General features: G+C 47.1%; 40 non-coding genes across 40 annotated transcripts; all 40 read right to left on the bottom strand.

Moving 5' to 3' along the window:
• Nucleotides 1-103: 103 nt before the first annotated feature.
• Nucleotides 104-215, bottom strand: TRNAL-CAA (transfer RNA leucine (anticodon CAA)). The gene is made up of 2 exons: nucleotides 178-215; nucleotides 104-149 (listed from the first exon to the last, which is right to left on the bottom strand). It is a non-coding gene; the product is annotated as a tRNA-Leu (tRNA).
• Nucleotides 216-950: 735 nt separating this feature from the next.
• On the bottom strand, nucleotides 951-1,022 carry TRNAP-AGG (transfer RNA proline (anticodon AGG)). The gene has a single exon. It is a non-coding gene; the product is annotated as a tRNA-Pro (tRNA).
• Nucleotides 1,023-1,463: 441 nt separating this feature from the next.
• TRNAV-UAC (transfer RNA valine (anticodon UAC)) lies at nucleotides 1,464-1,536 on the bottom strand. Its single transcript has one exon. It is a non-coding gene; the product is annotated as a tRNA-Val (tRNA).
• A 385-nt stretch (nucleotides 1,537-1,921) lies between these two features.
• On the bottom strand, nucleotides 1,922-1,993 carry TRNAP-CGG (transfer RNA proline (anticodon CGG)). The gene has a single exon. It is a non-coding gene; the product is annotated as a tRNA-Pro (tRNA).
• A 937-nt stretch (nucleotides 1,994-2,930) lies between these two features.
• Nucleotides 2,931-3,042, bottom strand: TRNAL-CAA (transfer RNA leucine (anticodon CAA)). Its single transcript has 2 exons — nucleotides 3,005-3,042; nucleotides 2,931-2,976 (listed from the first exon to the last, which is right to left on the bottom strand). It is a non-coding gene; the product is annotated as a tRNA-Leu (tRNA).
• Nucleotides 3,043-3,330: 288 nt separating this feature from the next.
• On the bottom strand, nucleotides 3,331-3,403 carry TRNAV-AAC (transfer RNA valine (anticodon AAC)). The gene has a single exon. It is a non-coding gene; the product is annotated as a tRNA-Val (tRNA).
• A 386-nt stretch (nucleotides 3,404-3,789) lies between these two features.
• TRNAP-AGG (transfer RNA proline (anticodon AGG)) lies at nucleotides 3,790-3,861 on the bottom strand. Its single transcript has one exon. It is a non-coding gene; the product is annotated as a tRNA-Pro (tRNA).
• Nucleotides 3,862-4,302: 441 nt separating this feature from the next.
• TRNAV-UAC (transfer RNA valine (anticodon UAC)) lies at nucleotides 4,303-4,375 on the bottom strand. Its single transcript has one exon. It is a non-coding gene; the product is annotated as a tRNA-Val (tRNA).
• Nucleotides 4,376-4,760: 385 nt separating this feature from the next.
• TRNAP-CGG (transfer RNA proline (anticodon CGG)) lies at nucleotides 4,761-4,832 on the bottom strand. The gene has a single exon. It is a non-coding gene; the product is annotated as a tRNA-Pro (tRNA).
• A 937-nt stretch (nucleotides 4,833-5,769) lies between these two features.
• TRNAL-CAA (transfer RNA leucine (anticodon CAA)) lies at nucleotides 5,770-5,881 on the bottom strand. The gene is made up of 2 exons: nucleotides 5,844-5,881; nucleotides 5,770-5,815 (listed from the first exon to the last, which is right to left on the bottom strand). It is a non-coding gene; the product is annotated as a tRNA-Leu (tRNA).
• A 288-nt stretch (nucleotides 5,882-6,169) lies between these two features.
• Nucleotides 6,170-6,242, bottom strand: TRNAV-AAC (transfer RNA valine (anticodon AAC)). The gene has a single exon. It is a non-coding gene; the product is annotated as a tRNA-Val (tRNA).
• A 386-nt stretch (nucleotides 6,243-6,628) lies between these two features.
• On the bottom strand, nucleotides 6,629-6,700 carry TRNAP-AGG (transfer RNA proline (anticodon AGG)). The gene has a single exon. It is a non-coding gene; the product is annotated as a tRNA-Pro (tRNA).
• A 441-nt stretch (nucleotides 6,701-7,141) lies between these two features.
• Nucleotides 7,142-7,214, bottom strand: TRNAV-UAC (transfer RNA valine (anticodon UAC)). The gene has a single exon. It is a non-coding gene; the product is annotated as a tRNA-Val (tRNA).
• Nucleotides 7,215-8,608: 1,394 nt separating this feature from the next.
• On the bottom strand, nucleotides 8,609-8,720 carry TRNAL-CAA (transfer RNA leucine (anticodon CAA)). The gene is made up of 2 exons: nucleotides 8,683-8,720; nucleotides 8,609-8,654 (listed from the first exon to the last, which is right to left on the bottom strand). It is a non-coding gene; the product is annotated as a tRNA-Leu (tRNA).
• Nucleotides 8,721-9,455: 735 nt separating this feature from the next.
• Nucleotides 9,456-9,527, bottom strand: TRNAP-AGG (transfer RNA proline (anticodon AGG)). Its single transcript has one exon. It is a non-coding gene; the product is annotated as a tRNA-Pro (tRNA).
• A 441-nt stretch (nucleotides 9,528-9,968) lies between these two features.
• TRNAV-UAC (transfer RNA valine (anticodon UAC)) lies at nucleotides 9,969-10,041 on the bottom strand. The gene has a single exon. It is a non-coding gene; the product is annotated as a tRNA-Val (tRNA).
• A 385-nt stretch (nucleotides 10,042-10,426) lies between these two features.
• On the bottom strand, nucleotides 10,427-10,498 carry TRNAP-CGG (transfer RNA proline (anticodon CGG)). The gene has a single exon. It is a non-coding gene; the product is annotated as a tRNA-Pro (tRNA).
• A 937-nt stretch (nucleotides 10,499-11,435) lies between these two features.
• Nucleotides 11,436-11,547, bottom strand: TRNAL-CAA (transfer RNA leucine (anticodon CAA)). Its single transcript has 2 exons — nucleotides 11,510-11,547; nucleotides 11,436-11,481 (listed from the first exon to the last, which is right to left on the bottom strand). It is a non-coding gene; the product is annotated as a tRNA-Leu (tRNA).
• A 748-nt stretch (nucleotides 11,548-12,295) lies between these two features.
• Nucleotides 12,296-12,367, bottom strand: TRNAP-AGG (transfer RNA proline (anticodon AGG)). The gene has a single exon. It is a non-coding gene; the product is annotated as a tRNA-Pro (tRNA).
• A 441-nt stretch (nucleotides 12,368-12,808) lies between these two features.
• Nucleotides 12,809-12,881, bottom strand: TRNAV-UAC (transfer RNA valine (anticodon UAC)). The gene has a single exon. It is a non-coding gene; the product is annotated as a tRNA-Val (tRNA).
• A 385-nt stretch (nucleotides 12,882-13,266) lies between these two features.
• Nucleotides 13,267-13,338, bottom strand: TRNAP-CGG (transfer RNA proline (anticodon CGG)). Its single transcript has one exon. It is a non-coding gene; the product is annotated as a tRNA-Pro (tRNA).
• Nucleotides 13,339-14,275: 937 nt separating this feature from the next.
• TRNAL-CAA (transfer RNA leucine (anticodon CAA)) lies at nucleotides 14,276-14,387 on the bottom strand. Its single transcript has 2 exons — nucleotides 14,350-14,387; nucleotides 14,276-14,321 (listed from the first exon to the last, which is right to left on the bottom strand). It is a non-coding gene; the product is annotated as a tRNA-Leu (tRNA).
• Nucleotides 14,388-14,675: 288 nt separating this feature from the next.
• Nucleotides 14,676-14,748, bottom strand: TRNAV-AAC (transfer RNA valine (anticodon AAC)). Its single transcript has one exon. It is a non-coding gene; the product is annotated as a tRNA-Val (tRNA).
• Nucleotides 14,749-15,134: 386 nt separating this feature from the next.
• TRNAP-AGG (transfer RNA proline (anticodon AGG)) lies at nucleotides 15,135-15,206 on the bottom strand. The gene has a single exon. It is a non-coding gene; the product is annotated as a tRNA-Pro (tRNA).
• A 441-nt stretch (nucleotides 15,207-15,647) lies between these two features.
• On the bottom strand, nucleotides 15,648-15,720 carry TRNAV-UAC (transfer RNA valine (anticodon UAC)). Its single transcript has one exon. It is a non-coding gene; the product is annotated as a tRNA-Val (tRNA).
• A 1,394-nt stretch (nucleotides 15,721-17,114) lies between these two features.
• On the bottom strand, nucleotides 17,115-17,226 carry TRNAL-CAA (transfer RNA leucine (anticodon CAA)). Its single transcript has 2 exons — nucleotides 17,189-17,226; nucleotides 17,115-17,160 (listed from the first exon to the last, which is right to left on the bottom strand). It is a non-coding gene; the product is annotated as a tRNA-Leu (tRNA).
• Nucleotides 17,227-17,514: 288 nt separating this feature from the next.
• Nucleotides 17,515-17,587, bottom strand: TRNAV-AAC (transfer RNA valine (anticodon AAC)). The gene has a single exon. It is a non-coding gene; the product is annotated as a tRNA-Val (tRNA).
• Nucleotides 17,588-17,973: 386 nt separating this feature from the next.
• On the bottom strand, nucleotides 17,974-18,045 carry TRNAP-AGG (transfer RNA proline (anticodon AGG)). Its single transcript has one exon. It is a non-coding gene; the product is annotated as a tRNA-Pro (tRNA).
• A 441-nt stretch (nucleotides 18,046-18,486) lies between these two features.
• On the bottom strand, nucleotides 18,487-18,559 carry TRNAV-UAC (transfer RNA valine (anticodon UAC)). Its single transcript has one exon. It is a non-coding gene; the product is annotated as a tRNA-Val (tRNA).
• A 1,394-nt stretch (nucleotides 18,560-19,953) lies between these two features.
• On the bottom strand, nucleotides 19,954-20,065 carry TRNAL-CAA (transfer RNA leucine (anticodon CAA)). Its single transcript has 2 exons — nucleotides 20,028-20,065; nucleotides 19,954-19,999 (listed from the first exon to the last, which is right to left on the bottom strand). It is a non-coding gene; the product is annotated as a tRNA-Leu (tRNA).
• A 735-nt stretch (nucleotides 20,066-20,800) lies between these two features.
• TRNAP-AGG (transfer RNA proline (anticodon AGG)) lies at nucleotides 20,801-20,872 on the bottom strand. Its single transcript has one exon. It is a non-coding gene; the product is annotated as a tRNA-Pro (tRNA).
• Nucleotides 20,873-21,313: 441 nt separating this feature from the next.
• TRNAV-UAC (transfer RNA valine (anticodon UAC)) lies at nucleotides 21,314-21,386 on the bottom strand. The gene has a single exon. It is a non-coding gene; the product is annotated as a tRNA-Val (tRNA).
• A 385-nt stretch (nucleotides 21,387-21,771) lies between these two features.
• On the bottom strand, nucleotides 21,772-21,843 carry TRNAP-CGG (transfer RNA proline (anticodon CGG)). Its single transcript has one exon. It is a non-coding gene; the product is annotated as a tRNA-Pro (tRNA).
• A 937-nt stretch (nucleotides 21,844-22,780) lies between these two features.
• On the bottom strand, nucleotides 22,781-22,892 carry TRNAL-CAA (transfer RNA leucine (anticodon CAA)). Its single transcript has 2 exons — nucleotides 22,855-22,892; nucleotides 22,781-22,826 (listed from the first exon to the last, which is right to left on the bottom strand). It is a non-coding gene; the product is annotated as a tRNA-Leu (tRNA).
• A 734-nt stretch (nucleotides 22,893-23,626) lies between these two features.
• TRNAP-AGG (transfer RNA proline (anticodon AGG)) lies at nucleotides 23,627-23,698 on the bottom strand. Its single transcript has one exon. It is a non-coding gene; the product is annotated as a tRNA-Pro (tRNA).
• Nucleotides 23,699-24,139: 441 nt separating this feature from the next.
• On the bottom strand, nucleotides 24,140-24,212 carry TRNAV-UAC (transfer RNA valine (anticodon UAC)). Its single transcript has one exon. It is a non-coding gene; the product is annotated as a tRNA-Val (tRNA).
• Nucleotides 24,213-24,597: 385 nt separating this feature from the next.
• TRNAP-CGG (transfer RNA proline (anticodon CGG)) lies at nucleotides 24,598-24,669 on the bottom strand. Its single transcript has one exon. It is a non-coding gene; the product is annotated as a tRNA-Pro (tRNA).
• A 937-nt stretch (nucleotides 24,670-25,606) lies between these two features.
• TRNAL-CAA (transfer RNA leucine (anticodon CAA)) lies at nucleotides 25,607-25,718 on the bottom strand. Its single transcript has 2 exons — nucleotides 25,681-25,718; nucleotides 25,607-25,652 (listed from the first exon to the last, which is right to left on the bottom strand). It is a non-coding gene; the product is annotated as a tRNA-Leu (tRNA).
• A 747-nt stretch (nucleotides 25,719-26,465) lies between these two features.
• TRNAP-AGG (transfer RNA proline (anticodon AGG)) lies at nucleotides 26,466-26,537 on the bottom strand. The gene has a single exon. It is a non-coding gene; the product is annotated as a tRNA-Pro (tRNA).
• Nucleotides 26,538-26,978: 441 nt separating this feature from the next.
• On the bottom strand, nucleotides 26,979-27,051 carry TRNAV-UAC (transfer RNA valine (anticodon UAC)). Its single transcript has one exon. It is a non-coding gene; the product is annotated as a tRNA-Val (tRNA).
• Between the last annotated feature and the right edge of the window lie 545 nt (nucleotides 27,052-27,596).

Raw genomic sequence — 27,596 nt, 5'->3', positions numbered from 1 at the left:
CGTTGGTGGATTTCTCGTCATATGTTACAGGTCCGTGCAAAGATTGTGGTGTGTGGGGAATGCACTGCAAAAAACAGGACGATTTAAGGGTGTAAAAGAAACCTGTCAGAAGTGGGATTTGAACCCACGCCTCCATGAGGAGACCAGAAGTCTCAGTTGCACTGAAGATCAAGCTCTCTTGAGTCTGGCGCCTTAGACCACTCGGCCATCCTGACAGCCCTGGGTGTGCACAGATCTGACTCTTCTGACTGCACCTGCCAATGTTTGCACTTACAACGTTCACAGCAATGTCACAAGTGTAAAGACCCCACAATACAACATGGCATGACAAAAAAAAAGCTAGGCACAAGAGCGACCACTGATGGATGCGGATTAATTTGTTTCGTCTTGCAAAAGTAAAGGAAGTTTCCCACGGCTCGCTGGGTTCAAGGACCGCCTCTTCTTAAGCTTGCATTGAGATAATAAGGTTTTAGAGGGTGCACATAAAAGCAGCTCATACACAGTCTCGAACCGGGGACCTTTCGCGTGTTAGGCGAACGTGATGACCACTACACTACAGAAACTCACTTGCTGTGTTTTACTGTTAGAGCAAGGTTCCTCTCAAGGATTCTCTCTACTTCTATTCTGCTGTATCAGCAGCCACTCAGAAAGCGAGGAGCAAGTGTGAAAACTGCAGAGATATCAGCCAACATGCTTGCAATTAGACGTATTAAAAATTGACTTATGCAGGCATCGACAGACAAATATCTGATGCCTAAATGCCAGCAAGTACACCTTGGGAAAGCATCACCTGGGACACACACAGACTAAGCATGAAGGCAGAAAAAGCATGGTGATCCATGTTTCTTCTGAGGTTCAAAAATATTTTGTGCAACAATGCAGCGAGTGTAATGAGAAATAGTCAGGCATTGTGAGTTTTGAGTAGGATTCGTATGTTTACCTCTGAAAAAGGGCTCGTCCGGGATTTGAACCCGGGACCTCTCGCACCCTAAGCGAGAATCATACCCCTAGACCAACGAGCCGAGGCACACAAGAGTCGCCTTTCGCACCGGCTCCGGGGGTTATTGGCAGCGAGTTAGTGAATGCTTCACCCAAAGCAAGCAACTGCACATGCTGCTCTCTTCTGCAATATGGTTGCTGTCTTTTCCATGGCCGTCATCGAACAAGAAATGAAAATGCCTCTATCCTTCAGACATTTTGTTTGTTCTAGGTGTATGCTCTCGGTGAGGTCAATAAAACCATTTCTGCTCTCATGCCTTGCTTTCATGAAGTAGGCCCAACCTTCAGTACACAAGGACGTGCAAACGAATAGCGCAAACTATCGTCACTTCTCTTTTTGAGCTGTCACTGATGCCCCTGGAGCACAGTACATCACGCTGGTGAGGGATAGACAGCTTCCATTATCTCAGCTTTCCTATAAGTTGAGAGAGTAAATGCAAACTGTGTGAAAAACAGAAAGCTGCTGTTTCTGCCCGGTCTCGAACCAGGGACCTTTCGCGTGTAAAGCGAACGTGATAACCACTACACTACAGAAACAGACACGCTTGCACGAATCTTCTTGGCATGTAGTGGGCTGGAATGCACAGACCAAGGGCCAATGTCCATGAAGCTCAAAGTTGGACCCTCCTTACCCGATCTCTTTCTTTGGAAGAAAGGAACGAGGACCACTTTTATTCCAAAAGGCGATTTTAAAACCATACCTGAAATCACACTAGAAAAACACTTTGCATTTAATTTTCCTACACTGATGGTCCACCCCAGAAAAGCAGTTGCAAAGAAGTCCGGCACTGAAATTCTATACCCCAAAAGTGGGAAATAGCGTAGAGGGAAAGGAACTTTCTCACCATACACGGCGTCTTATAGCATTGAAAAGAAGAAATGGCCCTATATAATAAGCAGCCTAAAAATAATTCCACAGCATGGGCTCGTCCGGGATTTGAACCCGGGACCTCTCGCACCCGAAGCGAGAATCATACCCCTAGACCAACGAGCCTGATTCCCCAGTCGGCATTTTAAGCAATTTCTGATGCGTCTTTCAGAAACAAAGCAGGGCTATTTGGCTGCTCTCTCTCTATGTGAACCACACAAAGTCATGTTTTCTCTCAAGGTGTTGTTTTTTTCACTCTTGCAAGGAAGGGATCAGTCGATATCCTAGCTGCCAGAGAGCAGAAAAAAGGCGCTGATGAGAACTGCAGGCACTTTCTGGCACTTGTACTCCTCTGCAAGTCCTGGACACTTACCCCATAGACTTCAACCCCAGATGCAAGGGAGGGCCTGCCAATTCTTGCTCCTAAGACAGAGGCATTTGATTCTTGGATTCAAACACGCTCACTCAGCGCTCGATCAGGCTCGATCAGGCGAGATTTATATGAGTGGCTCGCAGGACTGAAACACTCACCTGGGAGCCCCAGGGTGGCTGAATTCCCAGTATGGCCATTGTTGGGCAAATCACCTCCTTTCCTCCTGCCTCAATCTAGAATTGGCTGCAAATCACAAGATAGAGTTCAATGTCCGTGTGTACTGCCTACTCCCAGCTACCTCTCTGTCTTCCTTATGTAAAATAAAATTCGCAAGGGGGGACCAATGACAATCTGCTCCTCCCACATAACCAGGAAGCCCTGTTGAACATGTCTGCCTGTGTTGTTGCAGGGACAGTGCCTTCTCCGCCCAAAAGGTGGCAGGAGAGCCTCACAACAAAGATGGGATCAACTGCTTAATGAGAAACCAGCACGGCAGTTTGTGTGATGGAGTGCAAATTTAACGGAAGGTGTGCCTGAGGTGTCCCTTCCAGGAATACATGGAATTGTGATTGAGGGACCAGCCTGATCGTTGGTGGATTTCTCGTCATATGTTACAGGTCCGTGCAAAGATTGTGGTGTGTGGGGAATGCACTGCAAAAAACAGGACGATTTAAGGGTGTAAAAGAAACCTGTCAGAAGTGGGATTTGAACCCACGCCTCCATGAGGAGACCAGAAGTCTCAGTTGCACTGAAGATCAAGGTCTCTTGAGTCTGGCGCCTTAGACCACTCGGCCATCCTGACAGCCCTGGGTGTGCACAGATCTGACTCTTCTGACTGCACCTGCCAATGTTTGCACTTACAACGTTCACAGCAATGTCACAAGTGTAAAGACCCCACAATACAACATGGCATGACAAAAAAAAAGCTAGGCACAAGAGCGACCACTGATGGATGCGGATTAATTTGTTTCGTCTTGCAAAAGTAAAGGAAGTTTCCCACGGCTCGCTGGGTTCAAGGACCGCCTCTTCTTAAGCTTGCATTGAGATAATAAGGTTTTAGAGGGTGCACATAAAAGCAGCTCATGCACAGTGTTTCTGCCCGGTCTCGAACCGGGGACCTTTCGCGTGTTAGGCGAACGTGATGACCACTACACTACAGAAACTCACTTGCTGTGTTTTACTGTTAGAGCAAGGTTCCTCTCAAGGATTCTCTCTACTTCTATTCTGCTGTATCAGCAGCCACTCAGAAAGCGAGGAGCAAGTGTGAAAACTGCAGAGATATCAGCCAACATGCTTGCAATTAGACGTATTAAAAATTGACTTATGCAGGCATCGACAGACAAATATCTGATGCCTAAATGCCAGCAAGTACACCTTGGGAAAGCATCACCTGGGACACACACAGAATAAGCATGAAGGCAGAAAAAGCATGGTGATCCATGTTTCTTCTGAGGTTCAAAATATTTTGTGCAACAATGCCGTGAGTGTAATGAGAAATAGTCAGGCATTGTGAGTTTTGAGTAGGATTCGTATGTTTACCTCTGAAAAAGGGCTCGTCCGGGATTTGAACCCGGGACCTCTCGCACCCTAAGCGAGAATCATACCCCTAGACCAACGAGCCGAGGCACACAAGAGTCGCCTTTCGCACCGGCTCCGGGGGTTATTGGCAGCGAGTTAGTGAATGCTTCACCCAAAGCAAGCAACTGCACATGCTGCTCTCTTCTGCAATATGGTTGCTGTCTTTTCCATGGCCGTCATCGAACAAGAAATGAAAATGCCTCTATCCTTCAGACATTTTGTTTGTTCTAGGTGTATGCTCTCGGTGAGGTCAATAAAACCATTTCTGCTCTCATGCCTTGCTTTCATGAAGTAGGCCCAACCTTCAGTACACAAGGACGTGCAAACGAATAGCGCAAACTATCGTCACTTCTCTTTTTGAGCTGTCACTGATGCCCCTGGAGCACAGTACATCACGCTGGTGAGGGATAGACAGCTTCCATTATCTCAGCTTTCCTATAAGTTGAGAGAGTAAATGCAAACTGTGTGAAAAACAGAAAGCTGCTGTTTCTGCCCGGTCTCGAACCAGGGACCTTTCGCGTGTAAAGCGAACGTGATAACCACTACACTACAGAAACAGACACGCTTGCACGAATCTTCTTGGCATGTAGTGGGCTGGAATGCACAGACCAAGGGCCAATGTCCATGAAGCTCAAAGTTGGACCCTCCTTACCCGATCTCTTTCTTTGGAAGAAAGGAACGAGGACCACTTTTATTCCAAAAGGCGATTTTAAAACCATACCTGAAATCACACTAGAAAAACACTTTGCATTTAATTTTCCTACACTGATGGTCCACCCCAGAAAAGCAGTTGCAAAGAAGTCCGGCACTGAAATTCTATACGCCAAAAGTGGGAAATAGCGTAGAGGGAAAGGAACTTTCTCACCATACACGGCGTCTTATAGCATTGAAAAGAAGAAATGGCCCTATATAATAAGCAGCCTAAAAATAATTCCACAGCATGGGCTCGTCCGGGATTTGAACCCGGGACCTCTCGCACCCGAAGCGAGAATCATACCCCTAGACCAACGAGCCTGATTCCCCAGTCGGCATTTTAAGCAATTTCTGATGCGTCTTTCAGAAACAAAGCAGGGCTATTTGGCTGCTCTCTCTCTATGTGAACCACACAAAGTCATGTTTTCTCTCAAGGTGTTGTTTTTTTCACTCTTGCAAGGAAGGGATCAGTCGATATCCTAGCTGCCAGAGAGCAGAAAAAAGGCGCTGATGAGAACTGCAGGCACTTTCTGGCACTTGTACTCCTCTGCAAGTCCTGGACACTTACCCCATAGACTTCCACCCCAGATGCAAGGGAGGGCCTGCCAATTCTTGCTCCTAAGACAGAGGCATTTGATTCTTGGATTCAAACACGCTCACTCAGCGCTCGATCAGGCTCGATCAGGCGAGATTTATATGAGTGGCTCGCAGGACTGAAACACTCACCTGGGAGCCCCAGGGTGGCTGAATTCCCAGTATGGCCATTGTTGGGCAAATCACCTCCTTTCCTCCTGCCTCAATCTAGAATTGGCTGCAAATCACAAGATAGAGTTCAATGTCCGTGTGTACTGCCTACTCCCAGCTACCTCTCTGTCTTCCTTATGTAAAATAAAATTCGCAAGGGGGGACCAATGACAATCTGCTCCTCCCACATAACCAGGAAGCCCTGTTGAACATGTCTGCCTGTGTTGTTGCAGGGACAGTGCCTTCTCCGCCCAAAAGGTGGCAGGAGAGCCTCACAACAAAGATGGGATCAACTGCTTAATGAGAAACCAGCACGGCAGTTTGTGTGATGGAGTGCAAATTTAACGGAAGGTGTGCCTGAGGTGTCCCTTCCAGGAATACATGGAATTGTGATTGAGGGACCAGCCTGATCGTTGGTGGATTTCTCGTCATATGTTACAGGTCCGTGCAAAGATTGTGGTGTGTGGGGAATGCACTGCAAAAAACAGGACGATTTAAGGGTGTAAAAGAAACCTGTCAGAAGTGGGATTTGAACCCACGCCTCCATGAGGAGACCAGAAGTCTCAGTTGCACTGAAGATCAAGCTCTCTTGAGTCTGGCGCCTTAGACCACTCGGCCATCCTGACAGCCCTGGGTGTGCACAGATCTGACTCTTCTGACTGCACCTGCCAATGTTTGCACTTACAACGTTCACAGCAATGTCACAAGTGTAAAGACCCCACAATACAACATGGCATGACAAAAAAAAAGCTAGGCACAAGAGCGACCACTGATGGATGCGGATTAATTTGTTTCGTCTTGCAAAAGTAAAGGAAGTTTCCCACGGCTCGCTGGGTTCAAGGACCGCCTCTTCTTAAGCTTGCATTGAGATAATAAGGTTTTAGAGGGTGCACATAAAAGCAGCTCATGCACAGTGTTTCTGCCCGGTCTCGAACCGGGGACCTTTCGCGTGTTAGGCGAACGTGATGACCACTACACTACAGAAACTCACTTGCTGTGTTTTACTGTTAGAGCAAGGTTCCTCTCAAGGATTCTCTCTACTTCTATTCTGCTGTATCAGCAGCCACTCAGAAAGCGAGGAGCAAGTGTGAAAACTGCAGAGATATCAGCCAACATGCTTGCAATTAGACGTATTAAAAATTGACTTATGCAGGCATCGACAGACAAATATCTGATGCCTAAATGCCAGCAAGTACACCTTGGGAAAGCATCACCTGGGACACACACAGAATAAGCATGAAGGCAGAAAAAGCATGGTGATCCATGTTTCTTCTGAGGTTCAAAATATTTTGTGCAACAATGCCGTGAGTGTAATGAGAAATAGTCAGGCATTGTGAGTTTTGAGTAGGATTCGTATGTTTACCTCTGAAAAAGGGCTCGTCCGGGATTTGAACCCGGGACCTCTCGCACCCTAAGCGAGAATCATACCCCTAGACCAACGAGCCGAGGCACACAAGAGTCGCCTTTCGCACCGGCTCCGGGGGTTATTGGCAGCGAGTTAGTGAATGCTTCACCCAAAGCAAGCAACTGCACATGCTGCTCTCTTCTGCAATATGGTTGCTGTCTTTTCCATGGCCGTCATCGAACAAGAAATGAAAATGCCTCTATCCTTCAGACATTTTGTTTGTTCTAGGTGTATGCTCTCGGTGAGGTCAATAAAACCATTTCTGCTCTCATGCCTTGCTTTCATGAAGTAGGCCCAACCTTCAGTACACAAGGACGTGCAAACGAATAGCGCAAACTATCGTCACTTCTCTTTTTGAGCTGTCACTGATGCCCCTGGAGCACAGTACATCACGCTGGTGAGGGATAGACAGCTTCCATTATCTCAGCTTTCCTATAAGTTGAGAGAGTAAATGCAAACTGAGTGAAAAACAGAAAGCTGCTGTTTCTGCCCGGTCTCGAACCAGGGACCTTTCGCGTGTAAAGCGAACGTGATAACCACTACACTACAGAAACAGACACGCTTGCACGAATCTTCTTGGCATGTAGTGGGCTGGAATGCACAGACCAAGGGCCAATGTCCATGAAGCTCAAAGTTGGACCCTCCTTACCCGATCTCTTTCTTTGGAAGAAAGGAACGAGGACCACTTTTATTCCAAAAGGCGATTTTAAAACCATACCTGAAATCACACTAGAAAAACACTTTGCATTTAATTTTCCTACACTGATGGTCCACCCCAGAAAAGCAGTTGCAAAGAAGTCCGGCACTGAAATTCTATACGCCAAAAGTGGGAAATAGCGTAGAGGGAAAGGAACTTTCTCACCATACACGGCGTCTTATAGCATTGAAAAGAAGAAATGGCCCTATATAATAAGCAGCCTAAAAATAATTCCACAGCATGGGCTCGTCCGGGATTTGAAACCGGGACCTCTCGCACCCGAAGCGAGAATCATACCCCTAGACCAACGAGCCTGATTCCCCAGTCGGCATTTTAAGCAATTTCTGATGCGTCTTTCAGAAACAAAGCAGGGCTATTTGGCTGCTCTCTCTCTATGTGAACCACACAAAGTCATGTTTTCTCTCAAGGTGTTGTTTTTTTCACTCTTGCAAGGAAGGGATCAGTCGATATCCTAGCTGCCAGAGAGCAGAAAAAAGGCGCTGATGAGAACTGCAGGCACTTTCTGGCACTTGTACTCCTCTGCAAGTCCTGGACACTTACCCCATAGACTTCCACCCCAGATGCAAGGGAGGGCCTGCCAATTCTTGCTCCTAAGACAGAGGCATTTGATTCTTGGATTCAAACACGCTCACTCAGCGCTCGATCAGGCTCGATCAGGCGAGATTTATATGAGTGGCTCGCAGGACTGAAACACTCACCTGGGAGCCCCAGGGTGGCTGAATTCCCAGTATGGCCATTGTTGGGCAAATCACCTCCTTTCCTCCTGCCTCAATCTAGAATTGGCTGCAAATCACAAGATAGAGTTCAATGTCCATGTGTACTGCCTACTCCCAGCTACCTCTCTGTCTTCCTTATGTAAATTAAAATTCGCAAGGGGGGACCAATGACAATCTGCTCCTCCCACATAACCAGGAAGCCCTGTTGAACATGTCTGCCTGTGTTGTTGCAGGGACAGTGCCTTCTCCGCCCAAAAGGTGGCAGGAGAGCCTCACAACAAAGATGGGATCAACTGCTTAATGAGAAACCAGCACGGCAGTTTGTGTGATGGAGTGCAAATTTAACGGAAGGTGTGCCTGAGGTGTCCCTTCCAGGAATACATGGAATTGTGATTGAGGGACCAGCCTGATCGTTGGTGGATTTCTCGTCATATGTTACAGGTCCGTGCAAAGATTGTGGTGTGTGGGGAATGCACTGCAAAAAACAGGACGATTTAAGGGTGTAAAAGAAACCTGTCAGAAGTGGGATTTGAACCCACGCCTCCATGAGGAGACCAGAAGTCTCAGTTGCACTGAAGATCAAGCTCTCTTGAGTCTGGCGCCTTAGACCACTCGGCCATCCTGACAGCTCTGGGTGTGCACAGATCTGACTCTTCTGACTGCACCTGCCAATGTTTGCACTTACAACGTTCACAGCAATGTCACAAGTGTAAAGACCCCACAATACAACATGGCATGACAAAAAAAAAGCTAGGCACAAGAGCGACCACTGATGGATGCGGATTAATTTGTTTCGTCTTGCAAAAGTAAAGGAAGTTTCCCACGGCTCGCTGGGTTCAAGGACCGCCTCTTCTTAAGCTTGCATTGAGATAATAAGGTTTTAGAGGGTGCACATAAAAGCAGCTCATGCACAGTCTCGAACCGGGGACCTTTCGCGTGTTAGGCGAACATGATGACCACTACACTACAGAAACTCACTTGCTGTGTTTTACTGTTAGAGCAAGGTTCCTCTCAAGGATTCTCTCTACTTCTATTCTGCTGTATCAGCAGCCACTCAGAAAGCGAGGAGCAAGTGTGAAAACTGCAGAGATATCAGCCAACATGCTTGCAATTAGACGTATTAAAAATTGACTTATGCAGGCATCGACAGACAAATATCTGATGCCTAAATGCCAGCAAGTACACCTTGGGAAAGCATCACCTGGGACACACACAGACTAAGCATGAAGGCAGAAAAAGCATGGTGATCCATGTTTCTTCTGAGGTTCAAAAATATTTTGTGCAACAATGCGGCGAGTGTAATGAGAAATAGTCAGGCATTGTGAGTTTTGAGTAGGATTCGTATGTTTACCTCTGAAAAAGGGCTCGTCCGGGATTTGAACCCGGGACCTCTCGCACCCTAAGCGAGAATCATACCCCTAGACCAACGAGCCGAGGCACACAAGAGTCGCCTTTCGCACCGGCTCCGGGGGTTATTGGCAGCGAGTTAGTGAATGCTTCACCCAAAGCAAGCAACTGCACATGCTGCTCTCTTCTGCAATATGGTTGCTGTCTTTTCCATGGCCGTCATCGAACAAGAAATGAAAATGCCTCTATCCTTCAGACATTTTGTTTGTTCTAGGTGTATGCTCTCGGTGAGGTCAATAAAACCATTTCTGCTCTCATGCCTTGCTTTCATGAAGTAGGCCCAACCTTCAGTACACAAGGACGTGCAAACGAATAGCGCAAACTATCGTCACTTCTCTTTTTGAGCTGTCACTGATGCCCCTGGAGCACAGTACATCACGCTGGTGAGGGATAGACAGCTTCAATTATCTCAGCTTTCCTATAAGTTGAGAGAGTAAATGCAAACTGTGTGAAAAACAGAAAGCTGCTGTTTCTGCCCGGTCTCGAACCAGGGACCTTTCGCGTGTAAAGCGAACGTGATAACCACTACACTACAGAAACAGACACGCTTGCACGAATCTTCTTGGCATGTAGTGGGCTGGAATGCACAGACCAAGGGCCAATGTCCATGAAGCTCAAAGTTGGACCCTCCTTACCCGATCTCTTTCTTTGGAAGAAAGGAACGAGGACCACTTTTATTCCAAAAGGCGATTTTAAAACCATACCTGAAATCACACTAGAAAAACACTTTGCATTTAATTTTCCTACACTGATGGTCCACCCCAGAAAAGCAGTTGCAAAGAAGTCCGGCACTGAAATTCTATACGCCAAAAGTGGGAAATAGCGTAGAGGGAAAGGAACTTTCTCACCATACACGGCGTCTTATAGCATTGAAAAGAAGAAATGGCCCTATATAATAAGCAGCCTAAAAATAATTCCACAGCATGGGCTCGTCCGGGATTTGAACCCGGGACCTCTCGCACCCGAAGCGAGAATCATACCCCTAGACCAACGAGCCTGATTCCCCAGTCGGCATTTTAAGCAATTTCTGATGCGTCTTTCAGAAACAAAGCAGGGCTATTTGGCTGCTCTCTCTCTATGTGAACCACACAAAGTCATGTTTTCTCTCAAGGTGTTGTTTTTTTCACTCTTGCAAGGAAGGGATCAGTCGATATCCTAGCTGCCAGAGAGCAGAAAAAAGGCGCTGATGAGAACTGCAGGCACTTTCTGGCACTTGTACTCCTCTGCAAGTCCTGGACACTTACCCCATAGACTTCCACCCCAGATGCAAGGGAGGGCCTGCCAATTCTTGCTCCTAAGACAGAGGCATTTGATTCTTGGATTCAAACACGCTCACTCAGCGCTCGATCAGGCTCGATCAGGCGAGATTTATATGAGTGGCTCGCAGGACTGAAACACTCACCTGGGAGCCCCAGGGTGGCTGAATTCCCAGTATGGCCATTGTTGGGCAAATCACCTCCTTTCCTCCTGCCTCAATCTAGAATTGGCTGCAAATCACAAGATAGAGTTCAATGTCCGTGTGTACTGCCTACTCCCAGCTACCTCTCTGTCTTCCTTATGTAAAATAAAATTCGCAAGGGGGGACCAATGACAATCTGCTCCTCCCACATAACCAGGAAGCCCTGTTGAACATGTCTGCCTGTGTTGTTGCAGGGACAGTGCCTTCTCCGCCCAAAAGGTGGCAGGAGAGCCTCACAACAAAGATGGGATCAACTGCTTAATGAGAAACCAGCACGGCAGTTTGTGTGATGGAGTGCAAATTTAACGGAAGGTGTGCCTGAGGTGTCCCTTCCAGGAATACATGGAATTGTGATTGAGGGACCAGCCTGATCGTTGGTGGATTTCTCGTCATATGTTACAGGTCCGTGCAAAGATTGTGGTGTGTGGGGAATGCACTGCAAAAAACAGGACGATTTAAGGGTGTAAAAGAAACCTGTCAGAAGTGGGATTTGAACCCACGCCTCCATGAGGAGACCAGAAGTCTCAGTTGCACTGAAGATCAAGCTCTCTTGAGTCTGGCGCCTTAGACCACTCGGCCATCCTGACAGCCCTGGGTGTGCACAGATCTGACTCTTCTGACTGCACCTGCCAATGTTTGCACTTACAACGTTCACAGCAATGTCACAAGTGTAAAGACCCCACAATACAACATGGCATGACAAAAAAAAAGCTAGGCACAAGAGCGACCACTGATGGATGCGGATTAATTTGTTTCGTCTTGCAAAAGTAAAGGAAGTTTCCCACGGCTCGCTGGGTTCAAGGACCGCCTCTTCTTAAGCTTGCATTGAGATAATAAGGTTTTAGAGGGTGCACATAAAAGCAGCTCATGCACAGTGTTTCTGCCCGGTCTCGAAACGGGGACCTTTCGCGTGTTAGGCGAACGTGATGACCACTACACTACAGAAACTCACTTGCTGTGTTTTACTGTTAGAGCAAGGTTCCTCTCAAGGATTCTCTCTACTTCTATTCTGCTGTATCAGCAGCCACTCAGAAAGCGAGGAGCAAGTGTGAAAACTGCAGAGATATCAGCCAACATGCTTGCAATTAGACGTATTAAAAATTGACTTATGCAGGCATCGACAGACAAATATCTGATGCCTAAATGCCAGCAAGTACACCTTGGGAAAGCATCACCTGGGACACACACAGACTAAGCATGAAGGCAGAAAAAGCATGGTGATCCATGTTTCTTCTGAGGTTCAAAAATATTTTGTGCAACAATGCGGCGAGTGTAATGAGAAATAGTCAGGCATTGTGAGTTTTGAGTAGGATTCGTATGTTTACCTCTGAAAAAGGGCTCGTCCGGGATTTGAACCCGGGACCTCTCGCACCCTAAGCGAGAATCATACCCCTAGACCAACGAGCCGAGGCACACAAGAGTCGCCTTTCGCACCGGCTCCGGGGGTTATTGGCAGCGAGTTAGTGAATGCTTCACCCAAAGCAAGCAACTGCACATGCTGCTCTCTTCTGCAATATGGTTGCTGTCTTTTCCATGGCCGTCATCGAACAAGAAATGAAAATGCCTCTATCCTTCAGACATTTTGTTTGTTCTAGGTGTATGCTCTCGGTGAGGTCAATAAAACCATTTCTGCTCTCATGCCTTGCTTTCATGAAGTAGGCCCAACCTTCAGTACACAAGGACGTGCAAACGAATAGCGCAAACTATCGTCACTTCTCTTTTTGAGCTGTCACTGATGCCCCTGGAGCACAGTACATCACGCTGGTGAGGGATAGACAGCTTCCATTATCTCAGCTTTCCTATAAGTTGAGAGAGTAAATGCAAACTGTGTGAAAAACAGAAAGCTGCTGTTTCTGCCCGGTCTCGAACCAGGGACCTTTCGCGTGTAAAGCGAACGTGATAACCACTACACTACAGAAACAGACACGCTTGCACGAATCTTCTTGGCATGTAGTGGGCTGGAATGCACAGACCAAGGGCCAATGTCCATGAAGCTCAAAGTTGGACCCTCCTTACCCGATCTCTTTCTTTGGAAGAAAGGAACGAGGACCACTTTTATTCCAAAAGGCGATTTTAAAACCATACCTGAAATCACACTAGAAAAACACTTTGCATTTAATTTTCCTACACTGATGGTCCACCCCAGAAAAGCAGTTGCAAAGAAGTCCGGCACTGAAATTCTATACGCCAAAAGTGGGAAATTGCGTAGAGGGAAAGGAACTTTCTCACCATACACGGCGTCTTATAGCATTGAAAAGAAGAAATGGCCCTATATAATAAGCAGCCTAAAAATAATTCCACAGCATGGGCTCGTCCGGGATTTGAACCCGGGACCTCTCGCACCCGAAGCGAGAATCATACCCCTAGACCAACGAGCCTGATTCCCCAGTCGGCATTTTAAGCAATTTCTGATGCGTCTTTCAGAAACAAAGCAGGGCTATTTGGCTGCTCTCTCTCTATGTGAACCACACAAAGTCATGTTTTCTCTCAAGGTGTTGTTTTTTTCACTCTTGCAAGGAAGGGATCAGTCGATATCCTAGCTGCCAGAGAGCAGAAAAAAGGCGCTGATGAGAACTGCAGGCACTTTCTGGCACTTGTACTCCTCTGCAAGTCCTGGACACTTACCCCATAGACTTCCACCCCAGATGCAAGGGAGGGCCTGCCAATTCTTGCTCCTAAGACAGAGGCATTTGATTCTTGGATTCAAACACGCTCACTCAGCGCTCGATCAGGCTCGATCAGGCGAGATTTATATGAGTGGCTCGCAGGACTGAAACACTCACCTGGGAGCCCCAGGGTGGCTGAATTCCCAGTATGGCCATTGTTGGGCAAATCACCTCCTTTCCTCCTGCCTCAATCTAGAATTGGCTGCAAATCACAAGATAGAGTTCAATGTCCGTGTGTACTGCCTACTCCCAGCTACCTCTCTGTCTTCCTTATGTAAATTAAAATTCGCAAGGGGGGACCAATGACAATCTGCTCCTCCCACATAACCAGGAAGCCCTGTTGAACATGTCTGCCTGTGTTGTTGCAGGGACAGTGCCTTCTCCGCCCAAAAGGTGGCAGGAGAGCCTCACAACAAAGATGGGATCAACTGCTTAATGAGAAACCAGCACGGCAGTTTGTGTGATGGAGTGCAAATTTAACGGAAGGTGTGCCTGAGGTGTCCCTTCCAGGAATACATGGAATTGTGATTGAGGGACCAGCCTGATCGTTGGTGGATTTCTCGTCATATGTTACAGGTCCGTGCAAAGATTGTGGTGTGTGGGGAATGCACTGCAAAAAACAGGACGATTTAAGGGTGTAAAAGAAACCTGTCAGAAGTGGGATTTGAACCCACGCCTCCATGAGGAGACCAGAAGTCTCAGTTGCACTGAAGATCAAGCTCTCTTGAGTCTGGCGCCTTAGACCACTCGGCCATCCTGACAGCCCTGGGTGTGCACAGATCTGACTCTTCTGACTGCACCTGCCAATGTTTGCACTTACAACGTTCACAGCAATGTCACAAGTGTAAAGACCCCACAATACAACATGGCATGACAAAAAAAAAGCTAGGCACAAGAGCGACCACTGATGGATGCGGATTAATTTGTTTCGTCTTGCAAAAGTAAAGGAAGTTTCCCACGGCTCGCTGGGTTCAAGGACCGCCTCTTCTTAAGCTTGCATTGAGATAATAAGGTTTTAGAGGGTGCACATAAAAGCAGCTCATGCACAGTGTTTCTGCCCGGTCTCGAACCGGGGACCTTTCGCGTGTTAGGCGAACGTGATGACCACTACACTACAGAAACTCACTTGCTGTGTTTTACTGTTAGAGCAAGGTTCCTCTCAAGGATTCTCTCTACTTCTATTCTGCTGTATCAGCAGCCACTCAGAAAGCGAGGAGCAAGTGTGAAAACTGCAGAGATATCAGCCAACATGCTTGCAATTAGACGTATTAAAAATTGACTTATGCAGGCATCGACAGACAAATATCTGATGCCTAAATGCCAGCAAGTACACCTTGGGAAAGCATCACCTGGGACACACACAGAATAAGCATGAAGGCAGAAAAAGCATGGTGATCCATGTTTCTTCTGAGGTTCAAAATATTTTGTGCAACAATGCCGTGAGTGTAATGAGAAATAGTCAGGCATTGTGAGTTTTGAGTAGGATTCGTATGTTTACCTCTGAAAAAGGGCTCGTCCGGGATTTGAACCCGGGACCTCTCGCACCCTAAGCGAGAATCATACCCCTAGACCAACGAGCCGAGGCACACAAGAGTCGCCTTTCGCACCGGCTCCGGGGGTTATTGGCAGCGAGTTAGTGAATGCTTCACCCAAAGCAAGCAACTGCACATGCTGCTCTCTTCTGCAATATGGTTGCTGTCTTTTCCATGGCCGTCATCGAACAAGAAATGAAAATGCCTCTATCCTTCAGACATTTTGTTTGTTCTAGGTGTATGCTCTCGGTGAGGTCAATAAAACCATTTCTGCTCTCATGCCTTGCTTTCATGAAGTAGGCCCAACCTTCAGTACACAAGGACGTGCAAACGAATAGCGCAAACTATCGTCACTTCTCTTTTTGAGCTGTCACTGATGCCCCTGGAGCACAGTACATCACGCTGGTGAGGGATAGACAGCTTCCATTATCTCAGCTTTCCTATAAGTTGAGAGAGTAAATGCAAACTGTGTGAAAAACAGAAAGCTGCTGTTTCTGCCCGGTCTCGAACCAGGGACCTTTCGCGTGTAAAGCGAACGTGATAACCACTACACTACAGAAACAGACACGCTTGCACGAATCTTCTTGGCATGTAGTGGGCTGGAATGCACAGACCAAGGGCCAATGTCCATGAAGCTCAAAGTTGGACCCTCCTTACCCGATCTCTTTCTTTGGAAGAAAGGAACGAGGACCACTTTTATTCCAAAAGGCGATTTTAAAACCATACCTGAAATCACACTAGAAAAACACTTTGCATTTAATTTTCCTACACTGATGGTCCACCCCAGAAAAGCAGTTGCAAAGAAGTCCGGCACTGAAATTCTATACGCCAAAAGTGGGAAATAGCGTAGAGGGAAAGGAACTTTCTCACCATACACGGCGTCTTATAGCATTGAAAAGAAGAAATGGCCCTATATAATAAGCAGCCTAAAAATAATTCCACAGCATGGGCTCGTCCGGGATTTGAAACCGGGACCTCTCGCACCCGAAGCGAGAATCATACCCCTAGACCAACGAGCCTGATTCCCCAGTCGGCATTTTAAGCAATTTCTGATGCGTCTTTCAGAAACAAAGCAGGGCTATTTGGCTGCTCTCTCTCTATGTGAACCACACAAAGTCATGTTTTCTCTCAAGGTGTTGTTTTTTTCACTCTTGCAAGGAAGGGATCAGTCGATATCCTAGCTGCCAGAGAGCAGAAAAAAGGCGCTGATGAGAACTGCAGGCACTTTCTGGCACTTGTACTCCTCTGCAAGTCCTGGACACTTACCCCATAGACTTCCACCCCAGATGCAAGGGAGGGCCTGCCAATTCTTGCTCCTAAGACAGAGGCATTTGATTCTTGGATTCAAACACGCTCACTCAGCGCTCGATCAGGCTCGATCAGGCGAGATTTATATGAGTGGCTCGCAGGACTGAAACACTCACCTGGGAGCCCCAGGGTGGCTGAATTCCCAGTATGGCCATTGTTGGGCAAATCACCTCCTTTCCTCCTGCCTCAATCTAGAATTGGCTGCAAATCACAAGATAGAGTTCAATGTCCATGTGTACTGCCTACTCCCAGCTACCTCTCTGTCTTCCTTATGTAAATTAAAATTCGCAAGGGGGGACCAATGACAATCTGCTCCTCCCACATAACCAGGAAGCCCTGTTGAACATGTCTGCCTGTGTTGTTGCAGGGACAGTGCCTTCTCCGCCCAAAAGGTGGCAGGAGAGCCTCACAACAAAGATGGGATCAACTGCTTAATGAGAAACCAGCACGGCAGTTTGTGTGATGGAGTGCAAATTTAACGGAAGGTGTGCCTGAGGTGTCCCTTCCAGGAATACATGGAATTGTGATTGAGGGACCAGCCTGATCGTTGGTGGATTTCTCGTCATATGTTACAGGTCCGTGCAAAGATTGTGGTGTGTGGGGAATGCACTGCAAAAAACAGGACGATTTAAGGGTGTAAAAGAAACCTGTCAGAAGTGGGATTTGAACCCACGCCTCCATGAGGAGACCAGAAGTCTCAGTTGCACTGAAGATCAAGCTCTCTTGAGTCTGGCGCCTTAGACCACTCGGCCATCCTGACAGCCCTGGGTGTGCACAGATCTGACTCTTCTGACTGCACCTGCCAATGTTTGCACTTACAACGTTCACAGCAATGTCACAAGTGTAAAGACCCCACAATACAACATGGCATGACAAAAAAAAAGCTAGGCACAAGAGCGACCACTGATGGATGCGGATTAATTTGTTTCGTCTTGCAAAAGTAAAGGAAGTTTCCCACGGCTCGCTGGGTTCAAGGACCGCCTCTTCTTAAGCTTGCATTGAGATAATAAGGTTTTAGAGGGTGCACATAAAAGCAGCTCATGCACAGTGTTTCTGCCCGGTCTCGAACCGGGGACCTTTCGCGTGTTAGGCGAACGTGATGACCACTACACTACAGAAACTCACTTGCTGTGTTTTACTGTTAGAGCAAGGTTCCTCTCAAGGATTCTCTCTACTTCTATTCTGCTGTATCAGCAGCCACTCAGAAAGCGAGGAGCAAGTGTGAAAACTGCAGAGATATCAGCCAACATGCTTGCAATTAGACGTATTAAAAATTGACTTATGCAGGCATCGACAGACAAATATCTGATGCCTAAATGCCAGCAAGTACACCTTGGGAAAGCATCACCTGGGACACACACAGAATAAGCATGAAGGCAGAAAAAGCATGGTGATCCATGTTTCTTCTGAGGTTCAAAATATTTTGTGCAACAATGCCGTGAGTGTAATGAGAAATAGTCAGGCATTGTGAGTTTTGAGTAGGATTCGTATGTTTACCTCTGAAAAAGGGCTCGTCCGGGATTTGAACCCGGGACCTCTCGCACCCTAAGCGAGAATCATACCCCTAGACCAACGAGCCGAGGCACACAAGAGTCGCCTTTCGCACCGGCTCCAGGGGTTATTGGCAGCGAGTTAGTGAATGCTTCACCCAAAGCAAGCAACTGCACATGCTGCTCTCTTCTGCAATATGGTTGCTGTCTTTTCCATGGCCGTCATCGAACAAGAAATGAAAATGCCTCTATCCTTCAGACATTTTGTTTGTTCTAGGTGTATGCTCTCGGTGAGGTCAATAAAACCATTTCTGCTCTCATGCCTTGCTTTCATGAAGTAGGCCCAACCTTCAGTACACAAGGACGTGCAAACGAATAGCGCAAACTATCGTCACTTCTCTTTTTGAGCTGTCACTGATGCCCCTGGAGCACAGTACATCACGCTGGTGAGGGATAGACAGCTTCCATTATCTCAGCTTTCCTATAAGTTGAGAGAGTAAATGCAAACTGTGTGAAAAACAGAAAGCTGCTGTTTCTGCCCGGTCTCGAACCAGGGACCTTTCGCGTGTAAAGCGAACGTGATAACCACTACACTACAGAAACAGACACGCTTGCACGAATCTTCTTGGCATGTAGTGGGCTGGAATGCACAGACCAAGGGCCAATGTCCATGAAGCTCAAAGTTGGACCCTCCTTACCCGATCTCTTTCTTTGGAAGAAAGGAACGAGGACCACTTTTATTCCAAAAGGCGATTTTAAAACCATACCTGAAATCACACTAGAAAAACACTTTGCATTTAATTTTCCTACACTGATGGTCCACCCCAGAAAAGCAGTTGCAAAGAAGTCCGGCACTGAAATTCTATACGCCAAAAGTGGGAAATAGCGTAGAGGGAAAGGAACTTTCTCACCATACACGGCGTCTTATAGCATTGAAAAGAAGAAATGGCCCTATATAATAAGCAGCCTAAAAATAATTCCACAGCATGGGCTCGTCCGGGATTTGAAACCGGGACCTCTCGCACCCGAAGCGAGAATCATACCCCTAGACCAACGAGCCTGATTCCCCAGTCGGCATTTTAAGCAATTTCTGATGCGTCTTTCAGAAACAAAGCAGGGCTATTTGGCTGCTCTCTCTCTATGTGAACCACACAAAGTCATGTTTTCTCTCAAGGTGTTGTTTTTTTCACTCTTGCAAGGAAGGGATCAGTCGATATCCTAGCTGCCAGAGAGCAGAAAAAAGGCGCTGATGAGAACTGCAGGCACTTTCTGGCACTTGTACTCCTCTGCAAGTCCTGGACACTTACCCCATAGACTTCCACCCCAGATGCAAGGGAGGGCCTGCCAATTCTTGCTCCTAAGACAGAGGCATTTGATTCTTGGATTCAAACACGCTCACTCAGCGCTCGATCAGGCTCGATCAGGCGAGATTTATATGAGTGGCTCGCAGGACTGAAACACTCACCTGGGAGCCCCAGGGTGGCTGAATTCCCAGTATGGCCATTGTTGGGCAAATCACCTCCTTTCCTCCTGCCTCAATCTAGAATTGGCTGCAAATCACAAGATAGAGTTCAATGTCCATGTGTACTGCCTACTCCCAGCTACCTCTCTGTCTTCCTTATGTAAATTAAAATTCGCAAGGGGGGACCAATGACAATCTGCTCCTCCCACATAACCAGGAAGCCCTGTTGAACATGTCTGCCTGTGTTGTTGCAGGGACAGTGCCTTCTCCGCCCAAAAGGTGGCAGGAGAGCCTCACAACAAAGATGGGATCAACTGCTTAATGAGAAACCAGCACGGCAGTTTGTGTGATGGAGTGCAAATTTAACGGAAGGTGTGCCTGAGGTGTCCCTTCCAGGAATACATGGAATTGTGATTGAGGGACCAGCCTGATCGTTGGTGGATTTCTCGTCATATGTTACAGGTCCGTGCAAAGATTGTGGTGTGTGGGGAATGCACTGCAAAAAACAGGACGATTTAAGGGTGTAAAAGAAACCTGTCAGAAGTGGGATTTGAACCCACGCCTCCATGAGGAGACCAGAAGTCTCAGTTGCACTGAAGATCAAGCTCTCTTGAGTCTGGCGCCTTAGACCACTCGGCCATCCTGACAGCCCTGGGTGTGCACAGATCTGACTCTTCTGACTGCACCTGCCAATGTTTGCACTTACAACGTTCACAGCAATGTCACAAGTGTAAAGACCCCACAATACAACATGGCATGACAAAAAAAAAGCTAGGCACAAGAGCGACCACTGATGGATGCGGATTAATTTGTTTCGTCTTGCAAAAGTAAAGGAAGTTTCCCACGGCTCGCTGGGTTCAAGGACCGCCTCTTCTTAAGCTTGCATTGAGATAATAAGGTTTTAGAGGGTGCACATAAAAGCAGCTCATGCACAGTCTCGAACCGGGGACCTTTCGCGTGTTAGGCGAACGTGATGACCACTACACTACAGAAACTCACTTGCTGTGTTTTACTGTTAGAGCAAGGTTCCTCTCAAGGATTCTCTCTACTTCTATTCTGCTGTATCAGCAGCCACTCAGAAAGCGAGGAGCAAGTGTGAAAACTGCAGAGATATCAGCCAACATGCTTGCAATTAGACGTATTAAAAATTGACTTATGCATTCATCGACAGACAAATATCTGATGCCTAAATGCCAGCAAGTACACCTTGGGAAAGCATCACCTGGGACACACACAGACTAAGCATGAAGGCAGAAAAAGCATGGTGATCCATGTTTCTTCTGAGGTTCAAAAATATTTTGTGCAACAATGCAGCGAGTGTAATGAGAAATAGTCAGGCATTGTGAGTTTTGAGTAGGATTCGTATGTTTACCTCTGAAAAAGGGCTCGTCCGGGATTTGAACCCGGGACCTCTCGCACCCTAAGCGAGAATCATACCCCTAGACCAACGAGCCGAGGCACACAAGAGTCGCCTTTCGCACCGGCTCCGGGGGTTATTGGCAGCGAGTTAGTGAATGCTTCACCCAAAGCAAGCAACTGCACATGCTGCTCTCTTCTGCAATATGGTTGCTGTCTTTTCCATGGCCGTCATCGAACAAGAAATGAAAATGCCTCTATCCTTCAGACATTTTGTTTGTTCTAGGTGTATGCTCTCGGTGAGGTCAATAAAACCATTTCTGCTCTCATGCCTTGCTTTCATGAAGTAGGCCCAACCTTCAGTACACAAGGACGTGCAAACGAATAGCGCAAACTATCGTCACTTCTCTTTTTGAGCTGTCACTGATGCCCCTGGAGCACAGTACATCACGCTGGTGAGGGATAGACAGCTTCCATTATCTCAGCTTTCCTATAAGTTGAGAGAGTAAATGCAAACTGTGTGAAAAACAGAAAGCTGCTGTTTCTGCCCGGTCTCGAACCAGGGACCTTTCGCGTGTAAAGCGAACGTGATAACCACTACACTACAGAAACAGACACGCTTGCACGAATCTTCTTGGCATGTAGTGGGCTGGAATGCACAGACCAAGGGCCAATGTCCATGAAGCTCAAAGTTGGACCCTCCTTACCCGATCTCTTTCTTTGGAAGAAAGGAACGAGGACCACTTTTATTCCAAAAGGCGATTTTAAAACCATACCTGAAATCACACTAGAAAAACACTTTGCATTTAATTTTCCTACACTGATGGTCCACCCCAGAAAAGCAGTTGCAAAGAAGTCCGGCACTGAAATTCTATACGCCAAAAGTGGGAAATAGCGTAGAGGGAAAGGAACTTTCTCACCATACACGGCGTCTTATAGCATTGAAAAGAAGAAATGGCCCTATATAATAAGCAGCCTAAAAATAATTCCACAGCATGGGCTCGTCCGGGATTTGAACCCGGGACCTCTCGCACCCGAAGCGAGAATCATACCCCTAGACCAACGAGCCTGATTCCCCAGTCGGCATTTTAAGCAATTTCTGATGCGTCTTTCAGAAACAAAGCAGGGCTATTTGGCTGCTCTCTCTCTATGTGAACCACACAAAGTCATGTTTTCTCTCAAGGTGTTGTTTTTTTCACTCTTGCAAGGAAGGGATCAGTCGATATCCTAGCTGCCAGAGAGCAGAAAAAAGGCGCTGATGAGAACTGCAGGCACTTTCTGGCACTTGTACTCCTCTGCAAGTCCTGGACACTTACCCCATAGACTTCAACCCCAGATGCAAGGGAGGGCCTGCCAATTCTTGCTCCTAAGACAGAGGCATTTGATTCTTGGATTCAAACACGCTCACTCAGCGCTCGATCAGGCTCGATCAGGCGAGATTTATATGAGTGGCTCGCAGGACTGAAACACTCACCTGGGAGCCCCAGGGTGGCTGAATTCCCAGTATGGCCATTGTTGGGCAAATCACCTCCTTTCCTCCTGCCTCAATCTAGAATTGGCTGCAAATCACAAGATAGAGTTCAATGTCCGTGTGTACTGCCTACTCCCAGCTACCTCTCTGTCTTCCTTATGTAAAATAAAATTCGCAAGGGGGGACCAATGACAATCTGCTCCTCCCACATAACCAGGAAGCCCTGTTGAACATGTCTGCCTGTGTTGTTGCAGGGACAGTGCCTTCTCCGCCCAAAAGGTGGCAGGAGAGCCTCACAACAAAGATGGGATCAACTGCTTAATGAGAAACCAGCACGGCAGTTTGTGTGATGGAGTGCAAATTTAACGGAAGGTGTGCCTGAGGTGTCCCTTCCAGGAATACATGGAATTGTGATTGAGGGACCAGCCTGATCGTTGGTGGATTTCTCGTCATATGTTACAGGTCCGTGCAAAGATTGTGGTGTGTGGGGAATGCACTGCAAAAAACAGGACGATTTAAGGGTGTAAAAGAAACCTGTCAGAAGTGGGATTTGAACCCACGCCTCCATGAGGAGACCAGAAGTCTCAGTTGCACTGAAGATCAAGGTCTCTTGAGTCTGGCGCCTTAGACCACTCGGCCATCCTGACAGCCCTGGGTGTGCACAGATCTGACTCTTCTGACTGCACCTGCCAATGTTTGCACTTACAACGTTCACAGCAATGTCACAAGTGTAAAGACCCCACAATACAACATGGCATGACAAAAAAAAAGCTAGGCACAAGAGCGACCACTGATGGATGCGGATTAATTTGTTTCGTCTTGCAAAAGTAAAGGAAGTTTCCCACGGCTCGCTGGGTTCAAGGACCGCCTCTTCTTAAGCTTGCATTGAGATAATAAGGTTTTAGAGGGTGCACATAAAAGCAGCTCATGCACAGTCTCGAACCGGGGACCTTTCGCGTGTTAGGCGAACGTGATGACCACTACACTACAGAAACTCACTTGCTGTGTTTTACTGTTAGAGCAAGGTTCCTCTCAAGGATTCTCTCTACTTCTATTCTGCTGTATCAGCAGCCACTCAGAAAGCGAGGAGCAAGTGTGAAAACTGCAGAGATATCAGCCAACATGCTTGCAATTAGACGTATTAAAAATTGACTTATGCAGGCATCGACAGACAAATATCTGATGCCTAAATGCCAGCAAGTACACCTTGGGAAAGCATCACCTGGGACACACACAGACTAAGCATGAAGGCAGAAAAAGCATGGTGATCCATGTTTCTTCTGAGGTTCAAAATATTTTGTGCAACAATGCGGCGAGTGTAATGAGAAATAGTCAGGCATTGTGAGTTTTGAGTAGGATTCGTATGTTTACCTCTGAAAAAGGGCTCGTCCGGGATTTGAACCCGGGACCTCTCGCACCCTAAGCGAGAATCATACCCCTAGACCAACGAGCCGAGGCACACAAGAGTCGCCTTTCGCACCGGCTCCGGGGGTTATTGGCAGCGAGTTAGTGAATGCTTCACCCAAAGCAAGCAACTGCACATGCTGCTCTCTTCTGCAATATGGTTGCTGTCTTTTCCATGGCCGTCATCGAACAAGAAATGAAAATGCCTCTATCCTTCAGACATTTTGTTTGTTCTAGGTGTATGCTCTCGGTGAGGTCAATAAAACCATTTCTGCTCTCATGCCTTGCTTTCATGAAGTAGGCCCAACCTTCAGTACACAAGGACGTGCAAACGAATAGCGCAAACTATCGTCACTTCTCTTTTTGAGCTGTCACTGATGCCCCTGGAGCACAGTACATCACGCTGGTGAGGGATAGACAGCTTCCATTATCTCAGCTTTCCTATAAGTTGAGAGAGTAAATGCAAACTGTGTGAAAAACAGAAAGCTGCTGTTTCTGCCCGGTCTCGAACCAGGGACCTTTCGCGTGTAAAGCGAACGTGATAACCACTACACTACAGAAACAGACACGCTTGCACGAATCTTCTTGGCATGTAGTGGGCTGGAATGCACAGACCAAGGGCCAATGTCCATGAAGCTCAAAGTTGGACCCTCCTTACCCGATCTCTTTCTTTGGAAGAAAGGAACGAGGACCACTTTTATTCCAAAAGGCGATTTTAAAACCATACCTGAAATCACACTAGAAAAACACTTTGCATTTAATTTTCCTACACTGATGGTCCACCCCAGAAAAGCAGTTGCAAAGAAGTCCGGCACTGAAATTCTATACGCCAAAAGTGGGAAATAGCGTAGAGGGAAAGGAACTTTCTCACCATACACGGCGTCTTATAGCATTGAAAAGAAGAAATGGCCCTATATAATAAGCAGCCTAAAAATAATTCCACAGCATGGGCTCGTCCGGGATTTGAACCCGGGACCTCTCGCACCCGAAGCGAGAATCATACCCCTAGACCAACGAGCCTGATTCCCCAGTCGGCATTTTAAGCAATTTCTGATGCGTCTTTCAGAAACAAAGCAGGGCTATTTGGCTGCTCTCTCTCTATGTGAACCACACAAAGTCATGTTTTCTCTCAAGGTGTTGTTTTTTTCACTCTTGCAAGGAAGGGATCAGTCGATATCCTAGCTGCCAGAGAGCAGAAAAAAGGCGCTGATGAGAACTGCAGGCACTTTCTGGCACTTGTACTCCTCTGCAAGTCCTGGACACTTACCCCATAGACTTCCACCCCAGATGCAAGGGAGGGCCTGCCAATTCTTGCTCCTAAGACAGAGGCATTTGATTCTTGGATTCAAACACGCTCACTCAGCGCTCGATCAGGCTCGATCAGGCGAGATTTATATGAGTGGCTCGCAGGACTGAAACACTCACCTGGGAGCCCCAGGGTGGCTGAATTCCCAGTATGGCCATTGTTGGGCAAATCACCTCCTTTCCTCCTGCCTCAATCTAGAATTGGCTGCAAATCACAAGATAGAGTTCAATGTCCGTGTGTACTGCCTACTCCCAGCTACCTCTCTGTCTTCCTTATGTAAAATAAAATTCGCAAGGGGGGACCAATGACAATCTGCTCCTCCCACATAACCAGGAAGCCCTGTTGAACATGTCTGCCTGTGTTGTTGCAGGGACAGTGCCTTCTCCGCCCAAAAGGTGGCAGGAGAGCCTCACAACAAAGATGGGATCAACTGCTTAATGAGAAACCAGCACGGCAGTTTGTGTGATGGAGTGCAAATTTAACGGAAGGTGTGCCTGAGGTGTCCCTTCCAGGAATACATGGAATTGTGATTGAGGGACCAGCCTGATCGTTGGTGGATTTCTCGTCATATGTTACAGGTCCGTGCAAAGATTGTGGTGTGTGGGGAATGCACTGCAAAAAACAGGACGATTTAAGGGTGTAAAAGAAACCTGTCAGAAGTGGGATTTGAACCCACGCCTCCATGAGGAGACCAGAAGTCTCAGTTGCACTGAAGATCAAGCTCTCTTGAGTCTGGCGCCTTAGACCACTCGGCCATCCTGACAGCCCTGGGTGTGCACAGATCTGACTCTTCTGACTGCACCTGCCAATGTTTGCACTTACAACGTTCACAGCAATGTCACAAGTGTAAAGACCCCACAATACAACATGGCATGACAAAAAAAAAGCTAGGCACAAGAGCGACCACTGATGGATGCGGATTAATTTGTTTCGTCTTGCAAAAGTAAAGGAAGTTTCCCACGGCTCGCTGGGTTCAAGGACCGCCTCTTCTTAAGCTTGCATTGAGATAATAAGGTTTTAGAGGGTGCACATAAAAGCAGCTCATGCACAGTGTTTCTGCCCGGTCTCGAAACGGGGACCTTTCGCGTGTTAGGCGAACGTGATGACCACTACACTACAGAAACTCACTTGCTGTGTTTTACTGTTAGAGCAAGGTTCCTCTCAAGGATTCTCTCTACTTCTATTCTGCTGTATCAGCAGCCACTCAGAAAGCGAGGAGCAAGTGTGAAAACTGCAGAGATATCAGCCAACATGCTTGCAATTAGACGTATTAAAAATTGACTTATGCAGGCATCGACAGACAAATATCTGATGCCTAAATGCCAGCAAGTACACCTTGGGAAAGCATCACCTGGGACACACACAGAATAAGCATGAAGGCAGAAAAAGCATGGTGATCCATGTTTCTTCTGAGGTTCAAAATATTTTGTGCAACAATGCCGTGAGTGTAATGAGAAATAGTCAGGCATTGTGAGTTTTGAGTAGGATTCGTATGTTTACCTCTGAAAAAGGGCTCGTCCGGGATTTGAACCCGGGACCTCTCGCACCCTAAGCGAGAATCATACCCCTAGACCAACGAGCCGAGGCACACAAGAGTCGCCTTTCGCACCGGCTCCGGGGGTTATTGGCAGCGAGTTAGTGAATGCTTCACCCAAAGCAAGCAACTGCACATGCTGCTCTCTTCTGCAATATGGTTGCTGTCTTTTCCATGGCCGTCATCGAACAAGAAATGAAAATGCCTCTATCCTTCAGACATTTTGTTTGTTCTAGGTGTATGCTCTCGGTGAGGTCAATAAAACCATTTCTGCTCTCATGCCTTGCTTTCATGAAGTAGGCCCAACCTTCAGTACACAAGGACGTGCAAACGAATAGCGCAAACTATCGTCACTTCTCTTTTTGAGCTGTCACTGATGCCCCTGGAGCACAGTACATCACGCTGGTGAGGGATAGACAGCTTCCATTATCTCAGCTTTCCTATAAGTTGAGAGAGTAAATGCAAACTGTGTGAAAAACAGAAAGCTGCTGTTTCTGCCCGGTCTCGAACCAGGGACCTTTCGCGTGTAAAGCGAACGTGATAACCACTACACTACAGAAACAGACACGCTTGCACGAATCTTCTTGGCATGTAGTGGGCTGGAATGCACAGACCAAGGGCCAATGTCCATGAAGCTCAAAGTTGGACCCTCCTTACCCGATCTCTTTCTTTGGAAGAAAGGAACGAGGACCACTTTTATTCCAAAAGGCGATTTTAAAACCATACCTGAAATCACACTAGAAAAACACTTTGCATTTAATTTTCCTACACTGATGGTCCACCCCAGAAAAGCAGTTGCAAAGAAGTCCGGCACTGAAATTCTATACGCCAAAAGTGGGAAATAGCGTAGAGGGAAAGGAACTTTCTCACCATACACGGCGTCTTATAGCATTGAAAAGAAGAAATGGCCCTATATAATAAGCAGCCTAAAAATAATTCCACAGCATGGGCTCGTCCGGGATTTGAAACCGGGACCTCTCGCACCCGAAGCGAGAATCATACCCCTAGACCAACGAGCCTGATTCCCCAGTCGGCATTTTAAGCAATTTCTGATGCGTCTTTCAGAAACAAAGCAGGGCTATTTGGCTGCTCTCTCTCTATGTGAAC

This window comes from Triturus cristatus, chromosome 10 (assembly GCF_964204655.1).
Source record: "Triturus cristatus chromosome 10, aTriCri1.1, whole genome shotgun sequence".
Taxonomy (NCBI): Eukaryota; Metazoa; Chordata; class Amphibia; order Caudata; family Salamandridae; genus Triturus; species Triturus cristatus.
The sequence above is the reverse complement of the archived record's forward strand: the minus strand, read 5'-3'. Positions and strand labels throughout refer to the sequence as shown.